The sequence below is a fragment of the Acyrthosiphon pisum genome, chromosome A1 (assembly GCF_005508785.2).
Source record: "Acyrthosiphon pisum isolate AL4f chromosome A1, pea_aphid_22Mar2018_4r6ur, whole genome shotgun sequence".
NCBI classification, from domain to species: Eukaryota; Metazoa; Arthropoda; class Insecta; order Hemiptera; family Aphididae; genus Acyrthosiphon; species Acyrthosiphon pisum.
This window is the reverse complement of record NC_042494.1, coordinates 157842267-157849838: the sequence shown is the minus strand read 5'-3', so window position 1 is coordinate 157849838 and position 7572 is coordinate 157842267.

The following is a 7572-nucleotide window of genomic DNA, read 5'->3' as shown; positions in this document are numbered from 1 at the left end:
CTATAGCCATACATAAAAATAGATTTGTCATATGAACTATGCATATTAAAAACGGTTAAAAAAAAAGTAAAAACAGATACCAATCTGCAAATAACACGAAACTCTTAATTACGTGGTAGTGGTTTTTAGCATCACTTGGGGACGAAACTTCGACATATAAATCATTCCCCACTATGTATACTAAGGGTAAATAATACGTACAGAGTATACCTAGTTTCACAGACACAAATAAGTATAAATTAAGAAATTAGGGATAATTATTCAGATATCAGGAATTCAGAATTAATATTAATTTTCTTAAGAAAATGCAATACCTACCTACTTTAAATAAATACAATAAGCCATATAAGAGTACGAACATACATTTTATTAATATAAAAAAGGGTATTATTATTTTTAGTTTAATAGTAGGTACTTACATATTATAATTATTCAAAATTAACTATTGTATTCTCAAAAGTCAAAAGTGTATAAAACTAGGTACCTATTTATAATAAATTTCTAGTCGTGCGCGTATATTTTATTAAATAAATATACATAAATGAATTATAATTATATAGAGATCAAGGGTAATGTTTTTTTTTTTTAATGTGATAACACTAACAGTATAACAGAAATCCTATTATCAGGACTTTTAGATCAAAACTCGATAATTTGATCCCGAGACAACTAGATCCACGTTGTTACCATAGGTATGGTTGGGATCTCAATGACCCGGGTCCTATTTGTTCATACACCTATCAAGTTCGTACGTTTTGTATTTTAAAACTAATATTGTATATTTAGTTAAGATATTGCTTGATAGATGTCGCCACTATTATACTCTTACAACCCCTTATTTTCCCATTTAGTGATTGAATTTCCAATAATCCTTTTTTAGCGGACGCCTACGTCATATAAGCTATCTATCTATATGCCAAATTTCAGCCAGATCCGTCCAGTGGTTCCGGCTTGGCCATGATGAATCACTCATCAGGATAAGTCATTTTATATTTATAGATATATAATATATATGTTTTCTGCAAATAAAACTATATTCCGGCTCACGAAAATGAGCGTTCAAGATCACGGGCTGAGTTTAATGATTGATCCTCATTCCTCCTGTTTGTTTTTAATAAGTGTTGTCAAACATATTGGCGCGATTTTTAAAACTGTAACCTATCTGCACGACCGCCCGATCAAACAATACTACAAATCCCAGAACCTATGGTTTTTACAATATTTAAACTCAGAACGTCGACCTTGAACGCTCGTTTTTCGTGAGCCGGATTACACCAAATGTATGCATTTCCAAACGAAAATTCTTTTCAAAAATTAATGGAATCGCTAAATTGTCGGATATTTGTTTAGCTTTCTCATTGGGGAGGGATAGAATGGACTGACTGATTACCAAAACGTTTTGTTCCTCATTTATAATAATTAATAGTTAATAATTGGACTGTTATTGTGATGGTGTTCGCCAAACGGACATCTCGTGGTGGTTGGTAACTCGACAATCGGTTGGTGTCTTATCTAATTTGCATCACAATGGTGATAATGACATTCGTGAAACAATTTATATAAAAGTCAAATATAAATAGCCAAAAATATTTATTAACAATATATTTCTGTTCGACCAACTAAGATTAAAAATATTAAATATTAGTGTCGTGACTGATTTTAAATACAAATGTCACCAAAAAAAATGTCTTCATCACTCGTCTCCTATGGCGACGATCACGGCAGTACTTGTATAGTTGTATGAGATTCAAAAGTTGCGGCCTACAGCTGGCTCGGGATTATTGGACGTTAGTACCCGTAAGGCTTTGAGGGCGGCGGACTCGGTTGGCCAGCGAAACGTTTCATGTCAAATTGACCTCTGCAGTGGACAGCCCTGTTAACCACCTAACCTTTACAAAATGTATCATACTATAATTAATGCTATATTGTACGTTATTTTTTACCATGACTTACAAATTAAGTTCGAGCGTTTTATTTGTAAGTACCATCAAATTAAGCATATAAAACACGCATTTTGAAGAAAAAAAAAATCCAAAAAACACTTGGGAGCTGAATTACGTTTAGGCCAAACTTAAAGTTTTATACTTTATGATTTAAAACGCGATTTTTTGTGTACCTTCTCAGAAAAGTCAGATTTATAAACTGTAACTGAGATTATTTAAATATTTAATTAATCATATAAATTACAATAACAATTATTGTTAAAAAATGTTTGTTAAGAGTATTTAAAGTGAACTTAGATTCTCATAATATGAACTCATATAAGTTAATTATTAACTAATATAGAAATTAGAAATACAATTTTCATTGTACTTTATGTCAGGGAGTTAAAACGGGTTAAAATATTTCGTGTTTCGGGTTTCGTGTTCAAAACCTGGTACTATTTTTTGCGGGTTTCGGGTTTCGTTTTTCGTGTTAAAAACCGGGTAAAATGTTTTGCGAGTTTCGTTTTAAAAACCGGGTACAATTTTTTGCGGGTTTCGGGTTTAAAATCGGGTTACATTTTTGAGGGTTTTGAATTTTGAGTAGGCGTGACTAGACTTCATCCGCAGTGGCAGCCTAGCTAATAACCGGCGCTACCTTATTATTGAACCGAAAAAAAGTCCTATACGCCAAAGGCTGTATTTTTTAAGGCCTCTCTCACTAATGAAATATTTATGATTTAAAAAAAATTCGGAATTATCTATTTACAATTAATAATGTATAAAACATAAGTACAATAATAGCAGTAATTTAAGTTTAGAAATATTATCCATATAATTCATAGTCGATTAGGTATACAATAATAAATATTAAATTCAATAAGTCTTTCCAAATTAACTAATTACCCTATGACCTGAAAGTAGAGAAGAATGACTGGGTTCTGACAATCGGGCCTCTGGGTAAAGATAATTATAATTTAATTTTGTATTAGTTATTATTATTTATTAGCTAGTGTATACAGTAAATTTTGAGGATTTCATGTTTCATGTTGCAACTTGCAATACGGGTAAATTTATTCCGGGTTTCGGGTTTCGTGTTAAAAACCGGGTACAATTTTTTACGGGTTTCAGATTTCGTGTTAAAAACCGGATAAAATTTTTTGCGGGTAACCCGTTTTGACTCCCTGCTTTATGTCTTTATATATCACTCAAAAATATCCTTACTCGCCACCTCCATAAACAAGCTTCAGATTCATCCCTACGTATGATTTATACAAAAAGCAATACTGGTGATATAGAAATAATGTTAACACAGTCCCCACCTACCACAACCAAAAAGAAGTGTGGTAAAATCACAGAATTATCTAATATTCTATAACAAAAAGCTTATAATTTTTATTTAAGTTTTTCTTGGCGCTTTTGAAAACTACTGGGAATATGGTTTTTTTACCGCCTCGATGCACCTACTAGATTCACTTCCCCATCGAACAAGATACTGAAGTTGAAAATCGAAGCATTTTTTCGACTACTTATCGTGTACCCAGACACAAAAAAAACAACACATAATTGTAAAATCCACACATTTATCGCTCCGCTCAGAAACTAAAATTTATAAATTTATTTACCTGGTAGCCGGTAGGTATTGACATTTTTGTGACTACAATAATTACCAAAAGATAGCATTACATAATATCAAAAATTTACAAAAATAATTTATAAAATATTTAATATAGGCTGGAGTAAATTATTATACCTAACGCGCGTGGCGCGTCACCATACAAACATTAATAATTGACAAAACAATTTTACTAAAATATTTGGGAAATTTACTATTTTCCAGCACTATCCAGCATATATCTTAGTGACCTAATCTAAGACCCTAGAAGTGTCGTTAATGGGTGGCTTTTCCGAATCAATTTTTTCAATGTCGAACCATTTTTTTTTTAAATAACTTACACTTATCATACCTATTTTGTAGAGGTTGTGTAAATCAAACAATAAATAAATAATATAAAAATCTATGCATGAAAAATCGTGCGGACAATCTCTTAAACAGTTTAATAATGATCAATATATTATTTTAATAATATCAGAACTGAGTAATAACACCAATTTTGATATCAGTACCTATATGAATACCAATTTTAAATTTAACTCAAATAATGGACATTAGGGTGTCCTATTCTTATGTTATTCTTAATCAAACCAATATCGTAGTTGTGTCAATTTTGTGTAGTTCGAATTTTTTCATAGAATTAGATTGTGCAATACGATGGTTAGGTTAGGTAAAAAGATTTACTTTTTATTAGTATGTAATTATGAATTTTTAATTTCTATTACCTATGTACTGAGAATTTGTATAGTACCTATACCTACCTACTTTTACAGATTCTGTACCGTTTGTCTGTTCAGTCTTCAGTGTTCATACTTCACACTGAACCATACCACCATAGTCCGAATATTGACTAATGCTTATACACTCAACAGAATATGCTGGAGGGTTGGTTATATTTATGGACTGGCGGTACCATTCACGATTATAGATAAAATCTACGATCACGTTTCTATCTATTAACTACAATCGTGGGGTCGCCTGTGAACCACCGGAGCACGGTGCATCTACATTATATTATTATACAGCTTTAATCTGATTAGCAACGAACGACCAACACTCAACAGATTGGTAAGTGATGTTGTCTAAAGGGTAAAAGAAGAAAAATTGTCTCTCAGGGCTTCATGCCCCACACTATTACCTAAACAACATAATAAGCAATTTAAACTCTGTAATTCAAGTAGGTATAAAAAAAAAAAAATGATGAATTTTTGTGTCTGTTAAACAATTCAATAATACTTTCTGAGTTTACAATGTTAACTAGCATTATAGTACTATAAATTATTACTTGTTCTAACGATTAGCCTCAAATAACATATGATACCACACCAATATCAGATAAAGTAGAATTTTGCCTATCTGTAAAGTATATTATAATTTGTAATAATTTAATTAATATATTTTTCAAATTTATAAATTTACAATATTTCATGAGAATTGTGTAAAAACTGAAAATATGAAATAACTCAAAGCGAATATACCTGATATTTTATTAATTCAATAAAGAATGCTTAGAAACTTACTAAAAATAAATATCAGTAACAATAGAAAACTTTTCAAAACTTTATTATTATATAAGAATTTAAATTACAAATTAATAATTATGGTTACATATTAATATAACTTATTATACTTCTATAACGTCAAAATTAAAAATATTGAATTAGATTGTCAGACTATCGGAACCTAATCCTATATTGTACAATTTAGAAATTAGAGTTGATTTAAATAATTATACAATATACAATTTTTATCTATAGATGAAAATTCAGGGTTAAAAAACAAAAACTGGCCAATTTTACAAAACATTGGTTTCCAAAATAAAATAATTATTTATACAATTGAAAAATGTTCTATAAAAATATAGTTTGTCATATTGTGATAATTTATTAATTATAACTAATTTTCATTACTCCTAATATATTATGTGTTGTACTATTTACGATTAACAAACACAACATTTTAATAATAAAAAAATTAATTTTTAGTGTTTTTTGTGGTAATAGTATTTTTTATTGAGCAAAAATGTATATACCTATTTAGAATCTATATTTACACGTTATACAATAAGTAAATTTGATGAGATTTGGTGGCGGCACCCCGTGTGGTATAATAGCTAAAAGGAATTAAGTTATAAAATAAACATCACAATAAATTGTATAAATATATACGTATATCTAATATTATTTTATTTTATACAACTAACTGATAGTTTGTCGATAAGTTGGAGTAAATATTTAATGAATAAATTATATTAAACTCCATATTATACAACAACAAAAAAATAATAGTTGATAAATTTGCTAATTTCTTATAATTCAGAATACATTTTAAATAAACTAATAAAACAACATATTGTGTATATAAAACTGATATGATGTTGATGTTGGTGGTGCACTCCTAAATAATACTAGTGTCACGTATTGTTATATTTATTGGAAGAATGGATCTCTTTAAAAACGATGGATTTCCTAAAAAAAGTCAAGGAACTCTTCACTTGTTTGGGTGAAAAATGTTTTTAATTCCAATTTTGACTTTTTTTCAGTTCATCAGTTATTTATGTGAGAGAAAATTCTTGTATTTGAACCATGGTTTGGTATATAACTTAAATTCGATTATTATTTTCAAATTTAGAAATTCATAATCATCATCATGTTTTTCACGGGCTTAAAAATAAATGCCCATATATCTGATAAAGTTGAAATTTTTTAGGTAGTAAACAGTTGTATTATCAATTGCAGTCATTATCTGAAAAAAAAACTGGATATAATCGGTATATTAAGAGTAAGAGAGTTGTCGGGACAAACGGGAAAACGGGATATTCCCTTAAAATACTTCAAATGTTTTTTTTCGATTGAAACAAATAAAATAATGATAATAATATATACCAGTAAATATTTTCTGGTAATTGCTATAATAATTAATAATATAATATATTACAAAATATTTTGATATATGAGATGATAAAGTTTTTTTTTTACGATGAAGCCTTGACATTTTGATCGTTCCGTTTATCGTTTGAAATATTTTTATCACCCCAATTACCTCAATCAATTGTTTTAATTCGGCACACTAGGTCACATAGACAATTTTCGCAAAAATCTAACATATTGGCACATGCAGGCATCGATTAAATACTATGCATCCAACTGTCGATGAGAGCAATTATCGAACATAATAATAATAATAATAATAATAAAAAAAAAAATAATAATAATATTACATGTATTTGCTCATCTCTCAGCTAGTGGTGACGACAACGTAGTCTGACGACACCGGAGGACAATATAAAAATAAAATCTGATGGGATACAATATGCGCGGCAGACATAATGTCTCGAAAAGTTGAATATCAACGAATATGTCGTATAAAATAATATATATACATTGGACATGGGTATTTTGGTAGTACCCACGATTAATATTATACAGTCACAACAAAATAACTAAAATAGTTATTCTAGGTTTTTAATATGTAATTTCGTCCAAATTTCAACTTAAAATGACTATAAAAATAAACTGTGTTTATGTATTTTTTAGATTTTTTTAGTAACTACTTACGTGGAATCTTGTTTTAAATTTTCAATCCTTAGATATAAAAGTTGAATATTTTATAAATTTTTAACTACAAAATAATTATTCAATTTTAAATTTGATAAATTTTGTCAAAATTCGATCTTTAAATGCTTATAAAAAAAATTGCGCCTTTACATTTTTAATATTTTTCAACTGCTATTGTAACAATATTTCAGGAGCCGTGTATTAATTTTTTACACTTTTTGGCCCAACAGATAAAACTTAATTGATATTCATGAAAAAAATAAATAAAAAGTTTGAAATATGAAATTATCCGTAAAAAGTTCAAAACAAGTCAATTTTTTCCAAGTATAAGAATTGATAAAATACACATTCAGTGAAATTTTCATGTATCTACAGTTATTCGTTTTCGAATTACAACAAAATAAGAAAATCGCTTCATGAGAAATCAAGTGAAAATCCTATGTTGTAAAAATTTGAATTTCAAACGCTCATAAAAATT